The sequence below is a fragment of the Triplophysa rosa genome, linkage group LG7 (assembly GCF_024868665.1).
Source record: "Triplophysa rosa linkage group LG7, Trosa_1v2, whole genome shotgun sequence".
NCBI lineage: Eukaryota > Metazoa > Chordata > Actinopteri > Cypriniformes > Nemacheilidae > Triplophysa > Triplophysa rosa.
In genome coordinates this window covers 22,737,740-22,752,015 of record NC_079896.1, presented here as the reverse complement: position 1 = coordinate 22,752,015, position 14,276 = coordinate 22,737,740, and the positions used below count along the sequence as shown (strand labels likewise).

Below are 14,276 nucleotides of genomic sequence, written 5' to 3'. Positions count from 1 at the left end.
AAAACAATGGTGTCATTATTCAGCGCGAGTCGGTTCAGTAACTTTTTTATCCGTTTTGAAATGAGTTACATTTAGTCATAAGTATATTTATATAGAAGACATTTAGTGTCATTGCTCAATTCGAGTCAGTTTAGTGTTAATTAATTCAATAACAGTGTCGATGTCAATTACGAAGGAAAATAGAATCAGAAAACTACATGGTTACTCTACCTTAATGATAGAACCCATGGTTATTTATTTGCCTATAACGGTAAAGAGACTGTTGGAGGTCGCTGTCTGTGGTGCTGATCTCTCTCTCTCTCTTTCTCTCTCTCTCTCTCTCTCTCTCTCTCTCTCTCTCTCTCTCTCTCTCTCGGCTTCATTGAGTGTGTTGGTCTCATCGCGGTGGGATGATGGAGATTCGAGCCACTCGTTCTCGCGCCTGCCGGAGACAGAGTGATTTTGAGGAGAAACGAAACATTTCCTATGTCAATTAAAAACTCGTCAACACACATCCACACTGTTCGCTGGACAGACCTGAGCTCGGTTTGAGACGAAGACCTGCGCTGACTGGGAAGTTTAATATTTCTAAAGAGCGGATGAAAAACAACCGTCTGAACATCTGAGGTAAAAACCCGGACGTGCGCTGTGTTTTTTTTATATTTCTTGACTTTGGAGTCGTTGAGTTTGATGTTGATAAGAGCACGTCTGCATCATTTTATGAGAATCGTTGACTGTTGTTTGAGTTGATAAGTTGCGGATTGTGTGTTTAGCTGTTTCTGTATTTAGGCTATTCAGACAGTCTTATTCATGCACTGTATGTGTGTGTGTTTCTCAGCTGTCTGTCTGATGCGGCTCAAAAACAAGGATGCTTCCTACCTAGACAGCATTTTGGGCACCACGCGCATTTCAAGAGCGCGGGGCGAAGCCAGAAATGCTCTCTGTGTAGACAGCACACGCTGGCGACTATTGAGCGTTTGGCTGTCGTGTTGATGTCCCGAACATTAACATGGTTTTTAACACAGCAGCAACCAGTTTATGAAACCAAATATATACATATATATATAATAGGCTATTTGTAGTAAAACTATGGAAATAGTAGGCTATGCTACTATGCTTTCACTATAATAACTCCATGGTTAATTTTCTTAAGGGCTAGTTAAATGACTTACTATATCGACCTCTGTAGCATACATGTTTAATGTGGGATTTGAACACTTTTTTTGCTTTATTTGGTGGCATTGCAGTTTAGTCGATGTGTAACATTGATTTTCTTTTGATTTATTGTGTATCTGATATTGAAAATGTGTCCCTATAGGCTTTATCAATGTTATGTTGAAAGATTGTGGTGGGATTTAACCAGAGGCGTTAGATTTAGTGTTGTCCAGGTAATCTCTGTATTATTAAATAAGGAGAAAAAATAAAACAGCTTTGGCAAATGATTGTGTGTGTGTGTTCTGTGTTGGGGATCGTTTCAATTAAATTTCATTAAGAGGCAGGCTGTTTTTTTTGTCTTGGCATACAGGCACCACAGGTGAAGGATAGAATGAATGAATAAGCAGTAGTCTATACTGTTCAGCTGTTGTCTTACTTTTCCTTTTGTGGTGATTTATGTCGTTCTTGTTTTTCAATAACTTCCCTGAGTGTTCTTTTATTTTGTCATTTTGTGCTTGGCTCTTAAATCAAAAAGCTCCTCACAAAACGTTTGTGCCTTTTAAATGAAAAGCGTGTTGTGTAACCGATGCTTGTTATTTCACAGAACTGCTCAGATTTTGGTGTTAGCACTCATTTGAGTTTTAGCTAGCGCTCTGACCCTCAGCTGTGATAATGCTCTGGCAGGCTGATGGTATGGCAATGCTTGGCAAATGCTTGAATCTTCTGTGGGCACATTTTAGCAGATCCAGATAACTTCTGCTGTTTGCACTTCTGAGTAATATTCTTGGCATGCTAATGTTCAATTTGTGTCATATTGTACAATATTATAGTTGTTCAGTATTCTGTTATTGCTTTAAAACAATGGGCCAAATCATTGAAAATCATTTTGTCCAAACATTTTAAGCCCCTAAAGTATTTTTACTGCGTTCAAACTATACATTTGTTTTTTTTACTCCTTTCTCACAGCACCTATAGTACTGTATGAAGCCTTTAAATCTTTAAGGGAGTTTTCTAACACCGTGTCTACACTGGACGCGACACACGGCTTGTTCTAATGGTATTGTCATTGGACAAAATTTCAAATGATAATGGGTTCTAATGCGTTCTATTGTCTTTTGTTGCGCCGCGTCCGGTGTAGACACGGTGTAAGGGTTGGAACAGAGCTTAGATGTCAGTACATCTAAGGAGGCTTTGATTTCAAATTTGACATTAAAACGATTAATAAATGCAGAACGGAATTTGTGAATTTAGTTGCACACCATCTGTCTCAGTAGTTCGGCATATGAAATGAAGCAGTGGTCCTAAAGTTATGTCTAAACTCAACACGAATGTTCAAGTTTTCTACAGTTTGCATAGCACTTTGTCTTTAAATTGATCCTGCTGCCTCTGTGTGCCGTCCGAGTCCAATTCTCGCTTTGTATTGATCAATGTCACACCAAACATTGACTTTACCTTGCAGTAGAAATCTCCAAATAATCTTATCACAGCAAAACCCTCAGAGAACGTGGGGGTTTAAATCGTATCTTAGTGTTCCATTGTGAAAATGCAGACAGGCTTCTCTTGAATGGGCCGAAGTCAGTCCATCACTGAGTCAATAAGAGGGTGAAGGCCAGCAGTCACAGCAAAGGCCATGAATAGACTGCTAATCATAGCCAGATCAATAGCCTTTTCAATAGTGCTTACTGATATATAAACACTCCTCAGGCTGAGAGCTCTGTTTCTCTCTCCGCTGTGACGCAATAGTCACGTCTTGCAGGACCAGCTGTGTCTTTATGCATCCAAATTAACATTCACTTTAGCAGCACCATTTCAGTAAGTGTGTGTGTTTCTTTGGCTGGAATAAGCCTCATCTCACTGCTTAAGCGACCTCACTGTTGTCCTGAACTAAAAAGCAAAATCAGAAGCCGGAAAACAACATAATCTACACAAGTGATTGTAAATGCTTCTGGCTATTCAGGTTTAATTGGATGTGTCTTCTTTTACGATGAGCTCTCAGGTCGACTGATGTCAAAGCAGAGAAACAGTTTAAATTTACAGAGTAAGGTCATAGTCATAGGTCAGTAACATAGATTTTCTGCAATTTAAGAAACGTCATGTTCTATATACTTAAAACTAATAATATTAGTTTATTAAATAACTTACTACGTTTATAGTATTAAGGATTTAAGATTATTAAGAAAAAAATTGGCAAGTTGTTGAGCTGCGATTCAGTTCAAGGCCAGATTATACCGAAAACTGAACTTTAAAATATTAGCATCCACACTGGCATTTAACCGTTAAATGTGCATGTAAATGCAAATTGATTTTTATTGGCTGTCGATTTATCGTTAGTTAGGGCTGTCGCGATAAATTTTGCGAAAAGATTTATGCACAGCTTTTGAGTGAAGTACGGGAAAATGCTGCTGCATCCGAAAGCCAGAGGGCGCTCTCGTGCGGAAACTCCAAATACGCACTGCAGAAGAAGACCATAATACTTTCTAGAATCTAGGAAATGCCCATGGACATCTTTTTATCACTGTTACTCAAGCCTCATCAGGTATTTTTATGATAATAAAGTATATTTATAATGATCATGTTTGACGGGTGTTGCTTTTTCAAATGCACATTATAAACGACTCAAGCTCGCACTGCTTTCAGATCGAGCAGCATTTCCTACTGATCCCAGAGCCGTGCTTCACGGGCAAGCTACGCATTAAAAAAAAATCGGCACATTGCATATCGCAGCCAGCTTGATTTCAATAGGATTTAGTGGTATGGCGATAAATTATCGTGCAGCCCTATCATTAGCAAATAATCGCTCTGAAAGTGATCACAATGTATTGTTTCTCTGTATCGTTATTATTAAATTTGAAACCATTTTTAAAATGTTATTTTTACATTATCGTTATTGATGCGTACCTTCCTTAAAACTGTTGCGATGTTTATAGCACAGATAATTGTTAAAGGGAACCCAGTGTATAGAGAGATGTATGGCTTAATACGTTGTAATAGCCTTACACTACTAGCATTTGTCGTTAGAAACACATCAAATATTTTCACTTCTTTAAAAAAACCCTAAATGTAATACTCATTTTAACCTAAGGAGGCCGCCATGTTCTTTTTCGATGACATAAAATGGTTGAACGCACAGGCAGCGAAACTGAACACAGACACACTAATCAGTTCTTCAGTAAATATAAGGTACTGTAGGATAGAAATACATATATATATAAATAATGCTAACATAATAAAGAAAGAAAATAAAGACGCTATTTGGTGTATTTTCATACATTTTAATATTGTTGGTCAGAAACAATACAAACATACATATTAATAACCAAAATCATTTCGAACTTATTATATACGCAATGTTTTAGCCATTATAAAATGCATTTTATCCAGATTTTGACTTTTTGATGTTGATTTATCAACATCAGTAGCCTAACGTTATTGTCTTCTCTCTCTCTGTCATTAGCTGACAGGGGCTAATATTCACGTGTGCTCTAATACAGAATAAATAACCAAACCGCAAGCATCTTATTATTGTGTTTATCAGTATATTCTCATAATGTATAAAGTATACGATTATGGTGGATGCTGATGTCTTAAATGTCTTAAAGACGGTCGTTTAAAGCTATGATTTAATGCACGTTTACCTTGAACAGACGCTTAAGGTGCGTCGCAAATCGCACACTTGTGCACTATACTACGCCATTTTGTAGTATAAATAGTGTGAGTAGTGCGTTCACATTTAGAATCCTCAAAAAAGAAGTGCACTTTAAGTACCCGGATGATAGCGGGGCTATCAGATGCTGCTCGAGCAAAACTGAGTGATAACGCTTCAATCTGATGATGACTAAAGTAATGCTGGGCAAAACAGATGAAAACTACATTAATTGTACAATGTTCAAGTTGATTTTTTTCACACGCATTGTGCCGTGCGATTGACGTCATTTGCACTCGTCTGGGAAACCGATATACTTCCGGTTAGTATAAAACCGTTTAGTATTCCATTTGGGACGATACTACCCTTCTAAACTTCATATACTACATGGTTGAGTGCATAGTCATTTGGGACACAGCTTCTCTGATACGGAACGCAATCTTCTTTTATGGCAGGCAGGCTGACTTGTGTCAGAGGACATACCACCACCTACTGTCCCTGTTTATTTATATATAGCTGATCTAATGTTTGAGTTATCATATTTTACTGTATATAAAACGTGTGTTCTCTTTCGCTGTTGCAACCATTTGACGTCACGGATTTTGACGCAAAAAATGGCGGCCTCCGAGTAAAAATATTTTTTCAAAGTTTATGAATACTGTAACAGTTACACTGTTTTTTTAATTTCACATTTATAAAGTCAATGCCATTGTTAATATATTAAGCCATACATCTCTCTATACCCAAGGTTCCTTTTAATAACATCACAGCAGTATAGTGCCTGTACAACCTGAAGCTCACCTGAAAAAAGATAATGTGTAGTTCCTCTTGTGGCAACACATGTGAATTGCAGTTTGACTCATTTTTTAAGCATATTAACGCAAAAACGCTAGCTTTCGTAGCTAGAAGTGTAGAGCATGTTTTGTGCTTTAGTTTTGTCCTGACAAAGGTGCATGAGTAAAGATGAGCCATCTCTCTCTCTCTAGTACACACATATGACACATCGTAAATGTTTTCAGTTTTTAAACGTCACGTCGTTAAATCCGCCGGCAGAAAAGATTTACACTGCGTTGATTCTGAAATGTCACCGTTCTCTCTGCTGAGAGGCTCTAGAGGAAACACTTTCCTCAAGTTATTTTAGATTTCAAACGACCTTCGAAATCCCAGCAGAGATTTTTATATGAAACAAATCACAGCCCTGATGGTTCTGACCTACATACGTGGACAAATAGGGCCTAATTGCCCATGAAACACAGCTGCGTGTTAAACTGAAGGACGAGTCATTCGTATAACACAATCTGGACAGAAGCAGCCGGCTGATCTAGCAGAACATCGCTGCCGTCTACATTATTTATGCACTTCCTCCTATTGAATGTCCGCAGAAATGGAGATGAGCGATTTGTCCCGCAGATCGTCTGCCTGATTTCACAGAGTTGCATCAATAGTGAGAGAAACGCAAACGGGAATCGCAAAAAAGTCATTCTGTTTTTTTTTTTTTACATAATTTTATATATAAACTCAGGCTACGCTGCAGGAGAAGAGAGGCATCTCTGTAAAAATGGAAAAAAGGAGATAGAAAGAACTAAGAGCGGAAAGAAACATTGTTGTGGTGAATTTAGATTTAAAGCTCAATCACACACATACAAATACTGTATGCTGGTTTGCATGCTTGACCAAGTGAGCAGTCCTGTTATACAGTAAATTCTTCTAGTTTTCTTATGATATTATGATGGTAAAAACCCGATAGAGAAGGTGATAGAGTTACAACGGACCTTTAAAGATTGTTTGAAAGCGCACTTGTGTTCCGTTATAAATGTGAAACGGCCATGAAATATGGTGATTTTGACCTTTATATGTTACAATACACATGTTTCATTGAAGAATTGATAAAAGGCAGACGGAAAAAGAAAGAAGGACACAAGAAGGAAAGAAAAAAGGAAATAACATGCTTTATTCATTTAGCTGCAGTAGCCTGTTGGGCTGTCGGCTGTATTGTCAAATGTGTGAATAATTGACGCTGTGAAAATGTCAAGCAGGCTGTCCTGAGAGCCCCGAGCTGTTTGTCTTTCTCAAATTAGCACTGAATGAAAAATCACACTTTTGAAGAAGGTAGTGGGAGAGAGAGGGTCTTGGTTTGCTCATGTTAAACACATGATTGCGTTTATGTACAAGCTGAGACTTGCTTAAAGAAGTTTATCGCTCAGCGCTCGACAGAGTACTTGATCCTGATTGGTCAACTATGGAAATCTGGATCTAAATTTGTTTAGTTACTGCTAAACTTTACTTAAGTTTTATGTCTCTCATATTTTTACATATGTACCAAATAATTGATGCAGTCTTCCATGTTCATATATTTATTTATTTATTGGTTGAGGCGTGTGAAGATGGCGTAACGTCCAGTGTAGTCTTGCGTAGCCAGATCTTTATACTAACGGCATAAGCCATAATAGCATTATTTGGCCATGTACCGCCATCAGGCCATCTGACTGACATGTGAAGCAACCGGTCACAGTTAGGCACATGTGTCAATGTCGCTATGTCAGAATTCAACCAATCAGATGATTTCATCCTTTCTGAAGTGTTTCCTTTTTTGTGCGTCATGCATCAAACGTTCAGCCACAGTCAATGAGTGTTAAGTCTGAGGCTAAGATTGACTTTATATCAGAACATGTTTGCCTCTTAAGCGAACTGTGATTAGGGTTTTAATATGAGCCTCTACAGTATTTGTCAGGAGTGAATGTGGCAGTCAGTAGACCTCATTGTGCAGAGATATGCTATTGTTTAATGGGGGTTTAAGAATGTGTGTCCTGGCAATGACGTTAGGAAATTAGTTAGGTAAACACCACATTGCCTAGGGCAGATAACTGTATGAGAGGTTGTATACTTCAGTGGAGAACTTTTGAGTATCTTGTAAGATACTGTAGTATGCCAGTATTGGACATATTTTTAGAAATTAAATTGTCTTGATAACATCTTGACGTTTTTTGGCATACTGCCTATGTTTTCTTGAAAGAGGGTAGCGCCTTTTTCATTAAAATCTACTGTCACTACCCTTAGGTTTAATAGAAAAACCGCAGTGTCACTTCTCTACAAGAAGTCATAAGTCACAGATTGTAAAACGGCCAGTTCGGGTCCTTGATTCTGATTGGTTGAGCAGCAATCTAAGATGTTATAAAATACCCTGATTTATAACTGATGACTGCATTACGTGGCGCGGTGTGATGCGACGCGACAAAAGACAATAAATCGCATTAGAAACCTGTCGTGATCAAGGGATTAAGAACCCAGATGCAGGCAGCAGTAAAGGGTAAACACAAAACTTTAATTATAAATACAAAACAATAACCCACAGTGGGGTAACAAAAAATAACTTCCCACAATGGGGCAAAACGAGAACTAAAAATAATCAAAAACTCAAACTTACTACACGGGCAAGACAAGGCATGAACACGAGCACTAATAAGGACGAGGAACATGAACAAGGGACAACAGGCAAACAACATGGAGTCTTCAACAATGAACCGACACAGGACAGGAAAAGCAGAGGCTTTATATAGGGGAATACAAACGAGGGATAATAACACAGGGAGGGTGACGGGCAGGTGACAAGGATCCAACACTAAGGAGAAGTTAACGAGGGAACGAGAGGGCGGGGCTAAAAGACGCAACACCGGAGAGAGGGAGAATATGGAAGGCCAAAACTACTTCTCTCCACATAAAATAGGTGATCCTGCCGTGATTCTGCCACAAGATCAAGAAAGACATGACAAGATGAGGCAGAATCACGACAGAAACCATTATAATTTTACATTTTGTCCACACTGGTTGTGGCGCCGCGTCCGGTGTAGACACGGTGTAAGTATCACTGTGCCACTGTGTTGATTGGCCTTGCGACGCATATGTGATAACCTTTTGGTTTTATAAAAGCAATAAGCAATTTATAAAAGCAATAACTCTGTTTCACGTCGTGCCTAACAACCTACCTTAGCTGTTATAAAATACACTTTAACCCACTGCTTTTTTGGGGGATTATTGCTTTAGTAGAGCTTGTCCATATATGTTATATAGTCACGTTATTCTATTATTGTGTTATTTGATTAAATTGCACTTTTTATTTGTACGTTTTCAACTGCAGGCCATAAAATTAGGAAGTTTGTTTCATTGCTGTGGTTTCATGATTCATTTGCATCATCACTCTAAAATGCTCCCAATAGTGGCATCCTATAGTCTTTTACTCAAAATAAATGTAGGTTCTCGGCAGCGATGTAAATGGCAGAAAATTACTAGGGGAACCCTAATCAGTGACATAAATTATATTTTTAAACCAATTGCAAAAATGGCCATTTATGTATGAAACTATTTTAGGATTTGGAGGCTATTACGTAAATAAATGGAATTCCTTGACAATTTGTCCCTGGACTCAGTTCCCCCATTTCCAATAGTGTTGTCTGTTACTATAATTGTGTTGATGTGTATACATTCTTCATAGAAGCTACATCAACATGTATAGTGATAAATGAAGGTATTTACTCAATAAAACATTGTAGGCACGTCATCCGTTGTGACGATGCAGTAAATGATTGATTTGCATATGAAACGGACTGATTACATGCGCACTGATTGACACTGACAGTATAGAGATCCTTTGCCAATACAGCTGCTTTGGATTTGAAGGTAATTTTCCCTTCTGCCACCTTTGTGTCGGCAGATGATTACGACTCCTTCCGATTTTACATTTCCAGCAGGGACACTCAGTGGACTTGCTTATGCCCACCGTATGTACACTTTGTAAATGACAGAAATCCTGGACAAGACAACTTGCATGTGTGTTTCCTCTCTACCGCTGTTTGGTTAGAGATGATACAGAAACGACTGCTAGCAGCAACATTTGCCTTGATAATAATTTCACTGAGAAACCTTGTATGGGAAGATCGTCCTCTTGTAAAGATTGTCCTGTATGATAACGGCTACAAGTGATAAGGATGGCACGAGCCCTCGGGCTAAAAATGAATCTTTTAAAAGCTCACTTCCCTGAAGCCAGAGAAACAGGATGAAGCGGTGAAGATTAAAGATGTGACAACAGAAGACAAAGAGAGCGAGAAAGTATTTTTAGCAGTTTGACCGTGGCCTGTAGAACAGAGAAGAGTTACAAACAGGTTTGTCCTTCTGAAGATGATCTAAGTTTACTTTTCCCCTTTGCACATGTTTTATGAGACGTGTACATTTTTTATGCTTGACTTTAAATACAAAAGAGACAAACAGCTGCATCTTTTCCTAATTCTGTTAATTCCTGGTAATGCTGTTCTGATTCACTTTTAAGACACTTGTGTAGGTTTTATAAAGGAGCTGTAGGCCATCTGTGAACCGCAGCAGAAATGAGCTGCACGCGCGCAGTTGATTGGGTTCCTCAGGTTTTCACACAGTATTTGTTTTGTTTGTAACTCGCATTTAATTATGCACCAGCTCCATTTAGCCAGATGTACAATGCCTAATCAAGGGCAATAGATGCCGTTTCTCAATTATAATGCAAATGAAGTGATGTAAATCATATCAGGGACGTGCTACTAACGTGGTAGCTATTTGAAATGAGCAATTTCTTCCCCGAGTGTTTTTTCTGTCTTTCTGTGCACACATCGCCATGTGCAGATTTCTTTTCACATTCAAATTTGATTCGTTTTTTTGTGTCAGAACCAGTGTCTTTTTAATGAGTGTTTAATCTCAAGGCAGGTTTTGTGTGTTTATTTCTGTACATGTGCTCTCTGGTTTCTGAATGGATTTATTTGGTAGACAGTAATGTCCCAGGTGAATTCTCCTTTGCTGGATGAACCTTGAAGCTGTTCATGGCTTCAACAAATCAATCTTTACTGCATTCTCCCCTTTACCTGGATTTTGTTGCCAGTGTCGATAGTCAATAGTTGCACCAGCCCTTCTGTAAGTTCTTACTTAAATTGGAACACAAAGTCCACACTAGAGGCTTAGGGTGTGTTCACATATGCCATGTTTGGTTCAATTAAAACAAACTCTGGTGCGATTGCTGTTAGTGCGGTTTATTTGTGTAAGTGTAAACGCTGCCACCCGAACCCTGGTGCGCACCAAACAAGCGGACCGAGACCGCTGAAAAGATGGGTCTTGGTACACAAGTTTTCAAACTTTATACGACCCGAAAAGCAAGTGATTTGGTCATATAAAAGTAGTGTTTATTGGATATGTGCTTGCGCATGTAACGGAGGAATTCCTGGCACCGTTTTGACTGCTTTAAACACTTCTTCGCGAGATACCGGCTTGCTAAAAATACCCTCATATGCGCAGGCATACTCTTGAGCTTGTATAACCCAGCACACAGTATTTTGGATGTCCGGTAAGTTCCGTTTTAAAATGTAAATCATAAAAGCTGTCCAATCACGTTGCGACTTTACACGTACGCTGTTAGGTTCGATATCTTTAGGTTCGCTGTTAAAATGCTAACTGAACGCTAAGCGAACCAGGACTAAATGTATTTTTTTCTTTTTTGGTCCGGACCAAAAGAACCGAACTACAAACATGACAACAAACCCTTAGTAACTACTAGCTAGTCTGTACTTTTTTCGGTTGCACCATTTGTTCTTAGGGCAGAACGTAACTAGTAGGTCATAAGCACTCCGTAGAGTAATGCCTAGCTGTAGAATATGATGTTTAGCTTTAATAATAGCGGTCTTTAAATTTGTGAGAAGTTGTGTTCAGATGGCATGTAATTTGGTTTGTCCTTGATTGAAGCTTATTTTACATCACATCATAACGACAAACATACATTTTCATTAAATAACATATTTTATGTAAAAAATACTCATATGGTGTATTTGAAATTAGGATCAATAAATACTTAAAAACATAAAATAATAGTAATACAATCTAATCTAATAAAATAAAATCATAATAAATTACATTGATGACATAAATGGCATAAGTTGTTACTTAGTGCCCCTTCAACTGACTGTACCTGTCACTCTCCCGAACCATGTCCACACCATAGAAACTATACCACATTCAATAATATCCTCTTCTCCTGCTTGGGACTAATTTGTGGGTCCTCTTGATCTGTATGTTTATCTTGTCGTCTCATTCGGTCTTACATGCAGGAGCCACGCCCACTTGTTAACATACTACAGTATACACCGATATGGGTGAAGTTTTATTGCTGCAAATGACTTTTGTTAAACAACCCGAGTGGGTTTGATTTACATATAAATTTGCCTTCTGTATCGCTGAATGAAACAAGAGTGTCTATTGAAAATGGAAATGTGCTTTCTCTCTAATTCTGATCAGTCTAATCATTCATTGAAAAATGAAAGCAGTTAACTACAGATTAGGTGTTAACATTGATAATTTAAATTGCAGTTACCATATTAGCATATCTTAACATTCTAAGTAGGCGGGGCAGACCAGCATCACAACCCAGCGTTTGCCCACATTATGGTCACGGGGTCGATTCCCATGGGACACACATACTGTTAAAAAACAAATTGTATAGATTAAATCGCCTGGGATTAAGGTGTCTTCCAAATGTTTATGTCTGGTGGTGAATGCATAAATGAAATGAGTGTTTATTCTTCTACACTAAATTATTTGGATATGGACCAAGGTTCTGAACGCAGAATATGTGCTCTTGATGTGTAAATGTGGGTCTTTGTGTTCATTCAAATATTTCCACCTGTTAACATGAGAAAGTTGTAAAAATTCAGATTATGTAACAGTTTAGTTTTTTACAGAGCACTTTTAGGGACATGGGGTGGAAAAAATATGAAAGGGAAGAGAAAAATATTTTTAACAGCTTTTGCGTTATCTCGCAAAAGTACGGAAGAGTATTAGGGCCAAGCAATAAAAAATATATAAAACCGTTTTGAGATTAAAGTCATTATAATGCGAAATTAAACCCGCAGTTTTTCGGGGAAAAAAGTCGAAATTAAATGTTGAGAATAAACTCAATAAATTTAGAGAATAAAGTCGTTGTGTTTTGAGAAAAAACTCGTTAAATTTCGAGAAAAAAAACTCGAAATAAAATGTCGACAATAAACTCACTATACTTTGAGAATAAAGTCGTTGTAAATTCTTCTAAAGAGACCCAGCCGCTGATAGTATTTCTTTGTTACTGAAGGAAAGCCTAAAGTATAGCTTGACTAAGTGATACAACTCTGCCATGTCCTCATTCAGTACTACGCAATGAACATGTCCCTGATATAGGATTAAACGTTTATTCTCGATATTTTATTTCGACTTTTTTCTCAAAATTTAACGAGTTTTTTCTCGAAACACAACGACTTTATTCTCAAAGTATAGTGAGTTTATTGTCGACATTTTATTTCAAGTTTTATTAGCTCCGTAAATTTTAGCTAATGTTATTTTGAGAGGAACTTTTCAGTTCTGGAAGTTACAGCATATTTCTAATAGTGCTGTAAACTCCTTTTAAAGGTCTAGAACATTTTGATTTCTCATGATATGAGCCTTTAAAGTGTGTCTGTGATCCACGAGAGCCATTGAAATCACTGCGCTTGTTTTTGTTTTTGTCAGGTTGGGTTTCTGCTGAACCCCATACGTCTCTATATCGAGAGCCACACAGAACGTTCCACTAGTAATTGACCAACCACACGCTGTGCTTTAAACTCATCTTGTTCCAGCCGGTCTGCACGCGTGTGAGTCCAGGACACTGTGTCTAATTGTAAAGAGGCTTGTCAGTCCTTTGGGAGAGTATTAAAAGCAGCGCATTAAACTTTGATGACTTTCATTCACTTCTATTGCCGTGCAGCTCGACAAATCAGGCCAATTATGCTGAGATTGAGGACAGCTTCAAATGGACGGTTCTCTTTTTCCTGATGTGCCGCTACATCACGACTGCTTTTGATTCTTAGGGACTAGACAAAAGAAAAATTCAACTCTGTGTGTGGTGAATTACAGTTATGGTGATATTTTAAGTGGAGTTACTGTCTGCCAAATACTTGGCAGAATAATTTTGAAAATGGTTGCAGAAGTCTAAAGGTTTAAAGGATTCGGACCTCTAACGTTTGGCTTTAACCATTATCGTGGTAATCTGTAAATTGAAAACATCATTGCGCCCTTGAATGACTTCAGTTTTATGTATTACTTTATACTGTGTCCGATTGGGTCCAAAATTAGACATACATTTATCATTTAAGTAATCCAAATGACTCCAGTGGGTTAATAATATTATATCACCAATGTATCGTTGTCTTCAAAAGACATATTGCTGCTGTCCTTCTGAAACCTTGCATCTCCATATTTCGTGATTTTATTATTAGTCACACTGTATGTTTGTCACTTGGTTTTGCAAATATGCAACCAATGAAAAGTATTAAAAAGTGCTTGTCAACTTTGACAACACAGTATTTAATCATTTAAAAAGTAAAGTGTTTTTTCCATTTCCTGAAAAACTGTGAATGTGGACATCCGAGGTTTCAAAATGACAGCGATGATATATTAGATATATCTTTTGAACACATCGATACAT

The 14,276-nt window shown here is 37.9% G+C and overlaps 1 protein-coding gene across 4 annotated transcripts in view; it reads left to right on the top strand.

The window, feature by feature from the left end:
- The first annotated feature begins 375 nt into the window (after positions 1-375).
- dlgap4b (discs, large (Drosophila) homolog-associated protein 4b) overlaps positions 376-14,276 on the top strand; it is an 86,573-nt gene continuing 72,672 nt past the window's right edge. For all 4 annotated transcript variants that reach the window (XM_057337675.1, XM_057337674.1, XM_057337673.1 and 1 more), the window contains exon 1: positions 376-606. The gene's annotated coding sequence lies outside the window, so the exon portion shown is untranslated. The remainder of the gene's footprint in view (positions 607-14,276) is intronic.